Below are 15,536 nucleotides of genomic sequence, written 5' to 3'. Positions count from 1 at the left end.
AAATCTTGGCACAGACTAGATATATAACGTATTACATACACCAACCTTTGCAACTATGCGCTATAAAATTGCAATACAAATAATCCTATATCTATTTCCATTGGTGTGCAGTCAGAAACTAGTGGCATACCTGAAGTCGGTGATCGGAATGGCAGGAACAAAAACTGCTGCGCAAGAGTTTGTGAATGCGCATTCTTCTCGGAAGCAGACAAACGCCTTGTTGGGTTCTTATGCGTCGAGGATACTACACAGAATGTTATCAATGGCGAAATTATCGAACTAGATTAGTTATTCATGAGAAATTGCTGAGATTATTTAAATAAAATGAAGGGTTATGGTTATTGGTGACAATTGATTAGATAAAGTGTGAGAGAAATGTTGGAAAGCTGAAGTCAAGCGGCAGAGAAGACAAGTGATAAGTGATAAAAGAGAGAGTATTGGTGGAGTTCCTAAATATAGCTATCTGTGACAGCAGGATGGAATGATAATTATGATGTAGAAGCGGAAAAAACAGACAACGAAATTTATGCATTTAAAATCTGTCACAGAGATCATCGTAGGTATATTTACAGAAGAATACTAACCCTGAAGCTGTTAACTTAAGAACTGATAGAAAATTGAAGAAATAACAAAATTTCAAGTCAATTCATTTCGGAAAAAGTCAGTTTTCATTAGTAAAAGTTCAATCAGATTGCAAAAACTCTTCTAGGTCTAGCACGTTCATTATACTCAAATATATCTACAATGAATCGTCCCATAGGCACCAACCATCCACTGTTACTTTTCCATTACACGTGGTTATACGATTTATATTTGTCTCTCCATACACTGCACGCAATGGACATTACCTATGCGCAGAACCACGCAAGTCTAGGAATTGAAATGAGATCTGCGCGGGCGGCGGGCGGGCCGCTCAGGGCGTGTCTGCGGCTCGCTATTGGTCGCCATGCAAATCTCAGCTTTCGCGGCAACCCACCATTGTTCACGGCAAAAACTCGCAGATTGTTTGTCCCGACATGTCCGGCAAAAAACAGAGGAATGCGCATAACAAGAAACTGCAAAAAAGACCGCGGAGAGACGCTTTTTATCGGCAATTTACGATGTCTCGGTGCGTACGCGCACGCGGTGTTGCCAACCCTCATGAAGAAGTAAACTGTATACCCGCTTTAAAAAAACTGTATAATCTCCTTTTAAATCTGTACCAATGTGTTTCGAGACGTTGAGATCATTTTAAGTAACTTCCTCAACCGTACGAGCTTTTCTCAGGAAAATAATACAATCAAATGGTAAAACTGAATAACGTGATGTCATCTAAAACTGTAGATCTACGATTAAAACTGATTAAAGCTGGCTACACTGTGCACGCGTCGCTACGTTGCGCGGCGTCCCGTGTATCGAATAGTGTTGCAAGTTTTGGGGTCTTTATTTGAGACAAGATATTGGAGTCCATAATAATATTTTGAAAATTTTTACCTACCTGCATACTTAATTGTTTCTTACAAACTTTACGGGTAGTTAAAATAATCAAAACAAACAAAGAGATAACATAATTTTGAACTATTTCATAGATACATACATACAGTCACGTCTACATCCCTTGTGGGGTAGACAGAATCTACCTATATAGACGTGATTATATGTGTGGCCTAACAGTCTTTAAAAAAAAAAAGACTGAAAGGCCACATTTAGCTGTATGGAAATGATGGAATTGAGATTCAAAAAGTAACAAGTTACTAGCCCATCGCCTTAAATATCTATCAGGTTTTGTTAACAAATGTTTCATTCCACTTCACAAGCATTCCTACCAAAAGCAGACATTGAATTTTTCAATTAAAAACGTACATATATCATCACAGCTGCGGAAGCTTCGCATATTGCATGTTTTACCTTTACTTTAAAAAGTCTTTTTCCGTTTAAAACCTCGCCTAAAGTCCAATCTCAACTCGTCTCAGTCTTTTCCCAACACTACCATCGGATCTACCATCGTCGTGACATCTTCTCGTTTTTAATCGCACAAAAACTAGGCGGGCGGGTAACGAACTGGCCTCTCGCGTTTTTTTTTTAATTTAAACCAGCTCTTAGAATAACCGACGGAGAATTGGCGACAAGGCCATTACTTTTAAACTGCATTTCCATTGAATGCGCGGCTGAGATGAGACGCTCAATTAAAATAAAACTATAAATTAACAGATGCGGTGTAAGCCACTCGGCGTATTTGTTGTGACTTTTAATGGCGCGTCGTAGTTCTCATGCGTGTCACGCGATGATACGTCTAATTTGAATTGGTCAGACACTCCGCTATGCTGGAATTGAATCTACCTAGATAAATTTTACATAGGAGTTAAGTGCTTTTACATATTCAATGGTACCAGCGATGCCTAGACTTATAAAGTTAGACCTGACTACTGAAATAATCATCTTTTTCTTTTTAGCTTTTCACGAAACACGAGAGGCTTAGAGGGCTCTCTATCGCAATCGAAGGGTATATGACAAGACATTGTTTTATTAAAGTTCATTAATAGGAAGAATAACTCACCTCAAATTATCCGCAGTTAATCAGCTCTTCGTCCGAATCTCAATTCCATCAATAAGGCATTCAGCTACACTTGGCCTCTCAGTTTTGTGACTTTCATTCTGTGCGTCCCGTTAAAGAAAAAGCCGTGCTATAGTTGAATATTTTTATTATTGTTTGTAACCTACCCACCGCCCTGGAAATTATTACCTAGCATACATTTGTTTGTGACAACAAACATTGTGACATTGATAAACATGTCTCCCACGTTGCATGGCAAAGAACTCATAATTAACCCCGGCGTGGGCGGTGTCTGACCGCGACGATTTCCAAATGGGCAGTTAAGCTGAACTGCCCGGGCTGGGGAGTTTGCCTAAACGAGACTATAAATATGAGACGCTGGGCAGCAGCCAGCGGATGGCCAGTCTGGCTTTTACATATACTTATTTAATATTGGCCTCTGTCCGCGACTTCTTTACATACACACATCGCATTTTCCCGAGCATCTTTCCATTTCACTCGACTCCAACATGCGATACGATATTAACCTTTTTTACAATTGTTTAAACCCTAATTATAATGTTCAACCCCTGAAAGAGGTAATTAATTATAAATAGTAAATGTCCTTTCGGTAAGCTTAGTATTTCTGAAGAAAATTAATAGAAATACAAATCATTCAAAATGGTCAAGATTGAGAGCGGCAAATGAGACAAACTTAGTTACAGAATCATGTAGGTTGTACAATCGGCTGATTGTAAAAAACACAAAGCAGTTTCAAATATCTCCATAGTTTGGGGCTATTCAATAATTTGTTGTGATTTTCTTTGCATTAAAATAATATTGTATTACATATAAAAAGGAAACAATTATTGTATTTGATGATGCATTTTTATTGATATTACAGACTTATGTCAATGGTATATTGATGGTTGTCAAATATTTCTTTTTTTTTTTTTAAATTAGGCCAAAAACAAAAATAAGTTTCATAAGATTGAACATTCCGCCCACCATGGACAGAATGTCCATAACATTATGTATGTGCATATTAACACCATTATCTAATAACAAAAATCAACAACAGAAACCGCCCACCATGAAGATAAAAATGATAAATAAAGTGGACTGTATACATAATTTAAATAAAAAGAAATTGATTTCATGGTGAGTAAAATTTAAATAATTAAATTCATATAATCTCCTTAAACTTGAATTCATGACACAAAAACTGCTTGACACTGACTCGTCATAAATTTCAAAATTAAATCAGTATTTGAATAAACAAATAAAACAAAATGCTAACATTTACTTTAAAACAGGCAAAACACAGAGTTTATTAACAGGCCTTTTTAAAATTGAGCCTTTACATTTTATATTTACCACACGTGTAATTCCATCCAATCCCGGAAACTTTTGTAAAATTAAACCTAATAACCATTTTCCGGGCGGCAAACCATCTTCTTTAACGAGAACAATATCTCCTACATTTGGTTCAGCTTTTTGATATGACCATCGATACCGGTTGTGAAATTGCGTCAGGTATTCCTGCGACCATCTTTTCCAAAATCCTTGTACCATCCTCTGTGTTAACTGCCATCTCTTTAAACTACTGACATTAGAGTTTTCATAATTCACATCAGGCACAAGCACTAACGGTTCTCCTATCAAAAAGTGACCAGGTGTTAAAGGAGTCGGATCATGTGGATTAGTGCTCAATTGTGAAATTGGCCTTGAATTGAGACACGCTTCAATTTGAGTGAGAACCGTGCTCAGTTCTTCATACGTTAGTGTAGCATCACCAATCACTCTTTTCAAGTGATGCTTGGTTGATTTTATGCCTGCCTCCCACAAACCACCGAAATTAGGCGCATGAGGAGGTATAAAGTGCCAACTCGTATTTTCTACGGCCAGAGATTCAGCTATTTCTTTTACAAAATAGGATTTTTCATTATGAAATAAAGTTTTTAATTCTTTTGCAGCTCCTACGAAATTAGTCCCATTGTCACTATGCAAATGTGCACAATGACCACGTCTTGCTACAAAGCGTCGAAAAGCAGCTAAGAATGCACTAGTTGTCATGTCACTTACTGCTTCCAAATGTACAGCTCGTGTTGACATGCATACAAACAGACATATATAGCCTTTATAAGACTTAGTGCCTCTTCCTTTTGACACCCGCATGTTTATAGGACCAGCATAATCCACTCCAGTGTGATAGAATGGCCTAGAAAATTCTACTCTTGCATTAGGTAGCTGTCCCATTAGCTGATCTCTGGTGTTTACTGCATACCGTACACAAGTGACACATTTTCTGATATATAACTTCACATTCGTTTTAGCATTCAGAATCCAATATCGTGACCTTAGATAATTAAGTGTGAGCTGAGGTCCGCCGTGCATTGTTTTTTCATGAGCATCTGCAATAATTAATGAAGAAAAATGTGATTTATCAGGTAAGATAATAGGATGCTTTGCAGACATATCTATGTTTGCTCTCTCTAAACGTCCTCCAACTCTAAGTATTCCAGCATCATTGAGGAACGGGTTCAACGAGGTAAGTTTACTCTTTCTATTTACATATCCTTTTTTATTTACATCACTTAATTCTTCATTAAAACTTTCTTTTTGTACTATTTTAATGCATGTATTTAAAGCCTCTCTTAGCTCTTCACTGGTAAGCCAATTTTCTTTAACGGTTTTAACCTTTCTAAATCTTTTGCAATAACTAACAACTCTTATTAGCTTACGTAGTGATGAAAATTTGATAATTATTTCATTATTATTTTGCTCATTTATCTGTTGATTACATACTCCAACATGACAAACCTTTTTTTCTAAATCTGTTTCATATATTCGATTTGTTTCTTTTTTAATTTGCCTTTCTTTCAGCCAGTTTGGACCAGTAAACCAGATGGATGCATTCTTCAACTCTGAAGGTTTAATACCTCGTGACGCGACATCTGCTGGATTATCCTCAGACCTAACGTGAGTCCATTGATTTCTGTCCATATTAGTTAAGATATGTGATACGCGATTTGCTATAAATGTTTTCCATTTTCCAGGATGACAACTCAACCACGCCAAAACTACTGTAGAGTCCGTGTATGCATAAATATTTTCTTTGCTTATGTCCAAAACTCCTGACACTTCTTGCAATAGTTTAGAAAGTAGTACTGCTCCACACAGTTCTAGTCGCGGAATGCTTACCTGTTTTATAGGTGCCACTTTTGTTTTGGATGTTATCAAATGAACCGCACTATTCCCATCTTTGTCTATTACACGAATGTAAACAACTGCAGCATAAGCATCATTGGAGGCATCACAAAACCCGTGAAGTTCCTGACTACAACTGTTACGATAAGTATTTATCCATCTAGGTATTGTGATATCACGAAGCAGTAGAAGATCATTGCGGTAAGTGGACCAATCCTTTAATAGCTTTTCAGGTAGCATATCATCCCAGCCGATCCCTGATATCCACAGCTTTTGTATGAATATTTTAGCAACTATAATAGCTGGTGCCAGCCATCCCAATGGATCGTATAACTTCGCGATTTCTGATATAACTTTTCGTTTTGTTACAGGTTCATCTGCGGGAAGAAGTTTCACAGAATATTCAAAATTATCCGTACTCTGGTTCCAAGTTAATCCTAATATTTTTAGAACATTATCTATTTTCAAACTTACTTTCTCTTCCGCTTGTTTTTCATTTATTGCTTTTAATAAATCTTCACTATTGCTTGTCCATTTCTGGAGCTCAAATCCTCCTCTTTTTAATAATTCCTTTGATTCCAGATATAACTTCTTGCCGTCTTCAACTTTTTCACAGCCCGACAAGAAATCATCCATATAGAAGTCCGTCAAGATTTTCTGTGATGCAACAGGAAAATCAGCTGCCTCATCTTTTGCATTTTGTTGCAGGGCCTTAACAGCTAAATATGGAGCTGATGCAGTACCAAACGTTACTCTTAAATTACGTAAATGCTTCAACTTGTCATTTAGATTGTCACGCCATACTATGCACTGAAAGTAGGTATCTTCATCAGTCACCTTAATTTGCCTGTACATTTTGACAATGTCAGCACACAGACAAATTGGATGAACACGCCAACGCATAATAATATGACGTAAGTCAAGTTGCAATTTGGGACCTAGAATTAACTCACTGTTAAGGGAGACTCCATTTTTTCCAGGACAAGAAGTATCAAATACAACCCTAACTTTAGTTGTTGTTCTGTCCTCTTTCACTACAGCATGATGAGGTAAGTATACAAATGTTGATTTAATTTCATTTTCAGGAATTACCTCCATATGACCTAATTCTACATATTCATTTATTACATTTGCATACTGTATTTTTAATTCAGGATTTCTAATTAATCTTTTTTCCAGATATTCAAATCGTTTTGTAGCAATCGCCAATGTATCTCCATATTGACATTGCGGATCTTCATTACGGAAGGGAAGTTTGACAATGTATCTACCTTCGGAATCCCTTGTTGTAGTACTCGCAAATATCTTTTCACACTTCTCTTCTTCCTCTGTCCATCTTTTTTCTTGACATAACTTGGGCTCTTCTTCCAGCTCCCAAAATTTCTGCAGCAGATTATTATCTTCTACGGCATGCATGCACTGGACAAAGGTATGAAAGTTTTTATTACATTCTTCTACATCAACAGATACCCTACCAGATAATATCCACCCCAACTTTGTATTTTGGGCAATTGGCATTTCTGGACCACTCCTAATAAATCCTTCTTCTATTATTTGACAATACACTTCCGCACCTAGAAGTATGTCTACTTTATTAGGAGAGTTGAATGTTGGATCTGCTAACCTGATTTTGGGCAGGTTTGACCACCTCTGCACTGCAATTTCCTTGTCAGGCAGCAATGTGGTGATAGTTTTAATAACGTGAGCTCTAACTTGAATAACGAAGTCTGGGTTGATGAGGGATTGAATTTTAAAATATACGATATATTTTGACATCATCAATGGATCCTTATCACCACCCAACCCCGACACATAACTCTTGCATTGTTTCTTCGGCAGCCCAAGAAGCTGAGCTGCGGACTCCGTCAAAAACGAAGCTTGTGATCCTTGGTCAATAAGAGACCGGAGAGTTATGCGTGTGCCTGATTGCGATATAGCATCTACCAAAGCCGTTGCAAGCAAAACATGGCTTTGTGTATTAATGTGGCATGAAGTAATATTCTTACACGATTCGTCTTGTTTAACAATAACTTCAGATGAATTATTTTCAGTTGGTACCGAACTAGAAACATTACTCGCTTGCGATAAAATAGTATTCAAATGAAGAAGCGAGTGATGTTTCTTATGACAGATTCTGCACTTGGATGGTACACGACACGAATACACCGCATGGTTTGAATTAAAACAATTGAAACATAGTTTCCGAGATTGTACGAAATTACGACGTGTTACTGGCTCCTCCTTAGAGAATTTCCTACAGTTAAACAACTTATGGCTTTCGGAGCAAAACGGACATTTATTCGATTCTGTAACATGTAATACCTTAGTTTTCGGAACATTTTTTGAAACCTTATTATCAAGAAATTCAAGTGACCTAAACCTTTGCTGTAGAAATTCTGTGAATTGATTATAACTTGGTAAATTATCCTGCAATTCACTTAACTTCGATTCCCACAATTTACGAGACTCAGTATCTAACTTCAAACACAATATGTAAATTACGATCATGTCCCATGAATCAGTTTGTAAACCTAGATTTTTGAGGGCGTTCATACATTCGTTGCTGGTATCTAATAACTCTTTTAATGCACTTGCAGACTCAGTTGTAACATTTCTTTGGCTCATAAATCTTTTTAGGACTGAGTTTGCAATGAAGCGTTTATTATTGTATCTGTTTTCTAACTGATCCCAGCAAACTACATAATTATCACTAGTAATGGGCACATGTCGCAATAATTGTTCAGCCTCACCAGACAAATAAGATTTTAAATAATGTAATTTTTGTACATTGTCTAAAGATCGGTTAGTATGCACAAGAGACATAAACAAATCTCTAAAACTTGTCCACTCAGCATAGTTACCGGAAAATGTGGGAATTGTAATTTTTGGAAGTTTCACACTACTGTATGAATTTATTTTAGAATCGTTTTCGCAGACATTAGAAGTAGTTGGTATGACAGGTTTAATTTGACTTAATTTTTCTTTCAGTACCGCTTTGTAGTCAAAATACAATTCTTCTGTGACTTCATAAACAGCACATTCATCATATTTGGCTTTTTCTAAATCCTCACTATCGTACTCAGATATGAGTTTGGTGTGAGTATCCAGAAACATAGACCATTGTGACTCTAATGCTTCAAGTCTTGTTTCAATATAAGATTCAGTTAACCGCTCTTTAGGAGATTTTTTGAAATTACTAAAAGCTCTACCGATAGTTTTGTTAGTGTTAATCTGAACCTTAATTAGAGCATTCATGGTTTATGTTTAAGTTACAATAGTTTGAAATTGAAGCCAAATTTTTTTTTTTTTTTTTTTAAAGTCGAAAAATTTTCTAAGTCCTAAATCAAAGATGAAAATTTTACAAGTGTTTAGAACCTTGTCACAATAAAACCGCTAGGAAATTGGGCATAGATTCCTCGTCTGAACACTTTTCTTAAAACTATTCTAAGTCCATACAGTACTACACTACTTTCCAAATATTTTCTAAGTAAATTTCTTCTTGTCTTTAAAGTTCAATTTTGCTACCACTGAATCGAATGAAAAAGTACTCACAATTGTCCGGCACGTCACTTACACTCGCACATGCGTAGTAGGTGTATCCGCTTACTTTCTCGTTCACTGTTGACTTCTCATCCACTGCTGGGCGAGTATGCGCTTACTGTTTGCAATGCTCTCTTCACAACGCAATCGATAATAAACTTGCGATTGAATCACGTGGACACTACTTAAGCATTTCCTGCTGAAACTTTGTGAAAGTCGCACAGTGTTCGCCCTTGACAGCAAACTACTGCCCGTGGGTGCGAACGAGAACCTCATATACACAGTACCAACCAAGCATCCCGCTCAGAAGGAACATGTACAATCGGCTGATTGTAAAAAACACAAAGCAGTTTCAAATATCTCCATAGTTTGGGGCTATTCAATAATTTGTTGTGATTTTCTTTGCATTAAAATAATATTGTATTACATATAAAAAGGAAACAATTATTGTATTTGATGATGCATTTTTATTGATATTACAGACTTATGTCAATGGTATATTGATGGTTGTCAAATATTTCTTTTTTTTTTTTTAAATTAGGCCAAAAACAAAAATAAGTTTCATAAGATTGAACATAGGTAGAATATTTGAATTAAGTCAAGTAGAATAAGCGCTCTTTCTTCTTTTTAGGCGATGGGCTAGCAACCTGTCACTATTTGAATCTCAATTCTATCATTAAGCCAAATAGCTGAACGTGGCCATTCAGTCTTTTCAAAACGGTTGGCTCTGTCTTCCCCGCAAGGGATATAGACATGACCATATGTATGTATGTATGTAGAATAAGCGCTTATATAATTTGATACATTCCTCCCGCTGAAACTTTCAAACGTATTTCCCAGCGTAGCCACATTCAAACCTGATTCAGCTTATTAAAATATGAGAGACCAACGAACCTCATGAATTATTTCCCTTGTACTTCAGTCGTTACACATTCCCTGGCCGTGATTGAAGCGGCATTATGGTGCGGTGGCAAAAACGGCTCCATTCATATGCGCCGGAGAGCGGTCAGTTTTTGCCGGGAGCGGACGTTCCCCGCGTTTTATTTGTAAATTGGTGGCCGCAGGAGCGGGTGGCGGTGTTGCCGTTCTGAAACACATTTTGCAGAAACGTTGGGAGTTTGTTAGATTCTTAGTAGAAGTAACAATACTTGCTATGCAAATAGGTTGCCAGGAATAACAATTTTAATTCAGTCGGTTTTAAAATTAACCATTTGATTAGACAATAGTCTAATTTTCATTAAAAATTAAACTTCATTAGTATATTTTCCAATACCAGTCATAAAATCTTGCAAATCATATAACCGTTATTCCATTGTTATCGTTGAAGCTAGGCAAATAAAAGCACTAACAACTGTTCTTTAAGAAAAACTACTAAAGATGCATTAGTGTCATTAAATGTTAAGATTTTTTCAGTAAAACAATTAGTCTTTTTTCAGACTACAAAACAGAAGAAGGCGGGAAAAGATTATGCTCTCGCCGCCTTCTTTTGTTTTGTAGACGATCTCAAGAAACAGTCCCTTCTGCGATCAGAAATTGAAATTCAAGAAGATCGAGGTGTATGAGGGCAGGTGTTGCTAGAAGAGGTCCACGAAAACAACAGACTAAAAATAAAAAGTATTCTAAAAAAAGGTTTTACCTAGGAACTAGCGGATAACGACTTGGCAACACCGCAAGGCGGGCCTCATTCAAATGCGCGACCAGTTTTTGCGCGCGCACATAATGAATACGAAGCGTCTACTTGTCCGATTCTAATGCGGCTCCACTTGACACTCGTAATGAGGGACACATAATTGTGGGAGGTGTTGCCATTGCCTGCTGTTTGTTTGTATGTGCTCACTTTACGAGGAAACGGACGGAACGGAAAAATCACATACATTGAGTTAGCCTAATATATTTTATGCTTAAAGTATGGTTTATTTCGTAATAAATGCACTATGTGAACTTCTGAAACAAAGATCAAAATGTCCATTTTATCATGATCTGATCGGAACCTTTGAACACAGAAGCAACCTTCACTACTCCTGGTGACACAGCCGGTATATGAAATCATAAGAAACAATAGAAAAAGGCAATTAATAAGGAAATTCAGTAAAAAAAAGATTTTGCCCTGGTTGTTTCTTGGGGGTCAGGCCCGTAAAAAATAAATGTTAGTGTGTCTTCATAAGTATTTTATATGTGTACTACACATACATATACATATGGTCACGTCTATATCCCTTGTGGGCTAGACAGAGCCAACAGTCTTGAAAAGACTGAATGGCCACGTTCAGCTATTTGGCTTAATGATAGAATTGAGATTCAAATAGTGGCAGGTTTCTAGCCCATCGCCTAAAAAGGAATCACAAGTTTGTAAGCCTATCCCTTAGTCGCCTTTTACGACATCCATGGGAAAGAGATGGAGTGGTCCTATTCCTATTCCTTTTGTATTGGTGCCGGGAACCACACGGCACTTATGTACTTATTATGGTAAATATTACCGAATAAAGACGAGAATCCAGGATTGGGCGAGTCAGGTTTCTGATGGAAGCTACTCCCATCTGACCTCTGGAACCTTTGCAGGGGAACCTAACCCATATTAGATCATTTTAATCCATCATTCATTCAATTTCCTGAATGTGCGTGTGAATGTGTTTCACAACGTTTTTAATTACCGCAAGATATCTGTCGACACATTGTTGGCACATTTATTTTTCAAAGACTTGACCCTGTTTTGTTAGATGCTTACTGACATTCTCTCATATTGTTTACTTACTCTCAACTCCCCGCAGACTCTTCACTTATATCTCCAAGTATTTTTATACAAGAACTAAGGTAATCATAAATTTAACCTAAAAGTTCACTTATCGGTTAATATTTTTAATTCAATTAATAATAACGCCTTTACTTAATATTTAAAGCTGTTGCCGCGGTCGTGACCGGGCGGTCGAGCGCGCGCGGACGAGCTGACTTCGGGAGTAAATTACGGATGCTGGAGTAATAACCGATTTTAAGGCTTCTATAGAAACACAAGCTTTTGCCCGCAACTTTGGAAGAAATTATATCTTATTTTTCCATTCCCGTAAAATCTTTTAATAAAAACTAAATCTACCAAAGAAGGATATTCAAGCTGAAAAATAATTATATAAAATGTTCAAAATTATATCTATCTTCATCCGTTACGGGGTAGACAGAGCCAACAGTTTTAAAGAGACTCAGGTGTATGTCTCAATGGTGGAATATGAGCTTCATATAGTGACAAGTTGTCAACAGCGCCTAAAAAAAGTATTAGCAATTATAAAAAAAATATTAGCCTTTCTCTTGATTACTTTTACAATCAAAACAGGAAGAGAAGCACACACTGCGTACTCTTCGCTATCAGACTAGCGTGAAAGCTTGCACTAGAAAAATGTGAGCCTAAAATTAGCACTTATTTCAATATTATTAACTTTTTTTATATTTGGTAGGTGTGGGAAGTCCTAGACGATCGTACCTTGATCCAATTAAGGACGTTCTGGCAAAAGGTCGGGTGAAGAGTACCCGAAACTGTCGAGCTTGCATGAAGAAAGCTATGAATGTGGATGAAGCGAATGAAGTATGCAGAGATCATGACAAGTGGAAAGATGTAGTCTCACCCCACCCCTCCGGGAAAATGTAATTTATGTATGTACCTACTAGAGGCCGCCCACGACTTCGTCCGCGTGGAATCATTCCCACGGGGACTCCAGGATAAAAAGTTCATCGTAATCGGTTCAGTAGTTTTTGCGTGAAAGAGTAACAAACATCCATACTGACATCCTGACATACTCACAAAGTTTCGTATTTATGTTTCGTATTTGTTTTAAATTTTAAATGGCCGGTTGGTCGATGGTCGCCCTACTCGCAAGGAGGCAGGTAATGCTAAATTAATTATCACGATAAGGCTGTAATAATATAAAGAACGGGATCCGACTTTATCATTGTTTTATTGTTCACGAAGGTAGCTTACGCATGGCAAGCAATTATCGCCTTGCTCTGTGGGAGATGGGTCGCCGGAGATGAAACTGAACGACCTAATACTATTGCTAATGGTAGGTAGATGTGCCGCCGCTTATTCTATACTTGCGCTTTGGAAACGGTAAGTACTTAGGAAATTTAATTATAAGTGGTGTTGACCTCGTATCCTTTTCTACAAATAAATCTTTTTCTTTAAATTTTGCGATCGATGCATTATATTATATATTGTTACGAAATTTCCTAATTAAATCATCGTTGCCTGAATGGGCAGCTTTTGATAAAATAGATGATTTTTACTCACCGCAAGAGTATCTGTTAACAAACATACTAATATACGTAACTTAGAAAAGTAGGTACTTTACTTGAAAAAGAATAGAGTCATAGATTCATGGCATCGGTATAATTTGATGCTGTAGGTACCAATACCAACCTTCGCGTCATGCTTTTATATTCGTGCACCTTTAATTGTGAATGAAGCGAAAAAAGTATGTAGCGATTATAACAATTGAAAAGATATAAATAGTCTCTGTCTACCCCTCATGAAAAACCACGTGTTTCAATGTATGTTTTCTCAACTGTTCGACCATTGACACTCTAACATACATTAATGTCTACGACTTAATACCACGTTTACACACGTTTAATTCTCAGTATGTAATTGACTCAACAAAGGTCTCGTCAGCTACTTGCACCGTTACTTGCCCAATAGGGCGTGACCCGCACTCACACCGCACTCGTGTAGACACGGCTATTTTTAAAACGTTAAGTTTAGCTTCATTGTGAGAGCGTGTTCACACGAGCCACAATTACAAATTTAATCTGATGAATCAGTATATATTTTTATTAAATAAATATACCGGATAAATTTAATTGTTATAACATTCATGCATATTCGTAGTATGTACATTAGTTTGAATACTAACCGATCTGAATCTAAGGTCTGCCGCGCCGATGGATGCATGGCTAGGGGCGAGCCTAGTCTCGAGCGTGCCACTTCCGCCATGGGGTTGGGCGACCCCCAGGTAATGGCTAGCCTTACCCTGGCATGCGGGGCTCTGCTGGGGCGGACAAAATTTTTCCCTAGCGTCTCGTGGGAATCGCATTATGAACCTTAAAAAGCATATAAATGGCGACGATGGTGTCCGCACCCCATCACGTCTCGTTCCCGGCGGGAGCGGTATGCGGTCTGCTGAAAGCCGCTTTGCGACGATGAATGTAAGAGGAGGAATGAAGGATAAGATTGAGGAAGTATGCCAGATGATGGATGAAAGACGTTTGGATGTGTTGTGCGTGAATGAAACGAAGCGGAAAGGATGCGACGCGACGCAGCACGGCCCTTACACGGCGTATTGGTCTGGAATTTCCAGTACCAGCCGAGGCTGTCAAGGGGTCGGTCTAATTCTTTCTGCACGAATGGCTGAGTGCGTGAATGAGTATGAGTGTGTCAGCCCTCGTCTTCTATGGATTAGGCTGAAAGTTGGAATCACTCGGATCTTCGTTCTAGGTGTTTATGCACCTTGGGATGTGGGTTCGAGGGGTACAACATCAGCAAAAAGCGAAAACGAGGAGTTCTGGAATAGTGTAAGAGAAGTATTGAAAGTTACCAAGCCAAATGAGAAGATTATTATGTTAGGTGATTTTAATGGATGGGTGGGTGTAAAGCGTGATGGATATGAAAAGGTGCTTGGTGCGTTTGGTGACGAAAAGGTGAATGATAATGGAAGAAGTGTATTAGAAATTTGTCTAGAGTGGGATCTTTTTGTGTCGAACTCAATGTTTCAACATAAAGAGATCCACACCTACACAAGAGTGGAAGGTATTTTAAAAAGTATGATAGACTTTGTGATTGTAGATGAAAGATTGAAGAACAAAGTGCTGGATACCCGTGCATATCGCGGTGCTGGCATTGACTCGGACCATTTACTGGTGATATCCCGGATAAGGGGTATCTTCAATCGCTGGCGGCACAGGGTAAGGGAGCAAACCAGCGCTTTGGAAAGAGTAAAAGTAGAAAATTTGCAAGATATGGATGTAGGTAAGAAGTATATTAATAGACTGAAGGATGAATTTGAAGATTTAGAGGAAATGAGCGATATTGAAGATGGATGGAAGGAATTTAAAGAAAGAATTGTGAAAGTAGCTGTTGAAGTGTGTGGTGTAAGTAGAAGAAGGAAAGGAAAAAATCACAAAAATGCGTGGATGAGTAAAGATGTGCAAGAACTTGTGCGATTAAAGAAGAAAGCATGGCTGGATTTGTTAGCAGCAAAAGCTAACTTAAGAATGCAAGAGGTTATTGATGAAG

The 15,536-nt window shown here is 37.7% G+C and overlaps 1 protein-coding gene across 4 annotated transcripts in view; it reads right to left on the bottom strand.

Moving 5' to 3' along the window:
• LOC106137283 (protein nubbin) overlaps positions 1-15,536 on the bottom strand; it is a 160,125-nt gene that overhangs the window by 101,707 nt on the left and 42,882 nt on the right. For 2 of the 4 annotated variants that reach the window (XM_060947657.1, XM_013338090.2), the window contains one exon: positions 10,157-10,349. The exons of the other annotated variants lie outside the window; for them this stretch is intronic. The gene's annotated coding sequence lies outside the window, so the exon portion shown is untranslated. The remainder of the gene's footprint in view (positions 1-10,156; positions 10,350-15,536) is intronic. 4 annotated transcript variants of the gene reach the window in all.

Source organism: Amyelois transitella, chromosome 14 (assembly GCF_032362555.1).
Source record: "Amyelois transitella isolate CPQ chromosome 14, ilAmyTran1.1, whole genome shotgun sequence".
In the NCBI taxonomy this organism is placed as follows: domain Eukaryota; kingdom Metazoa; phylum Arthropoda; class Insecta; order Lepidoptera; family Pyralidae; genus Amyelois; species Amyelois transitella.
This window is presented reverse-complemented; position numbering and strand designations above follow the sequence as displayed.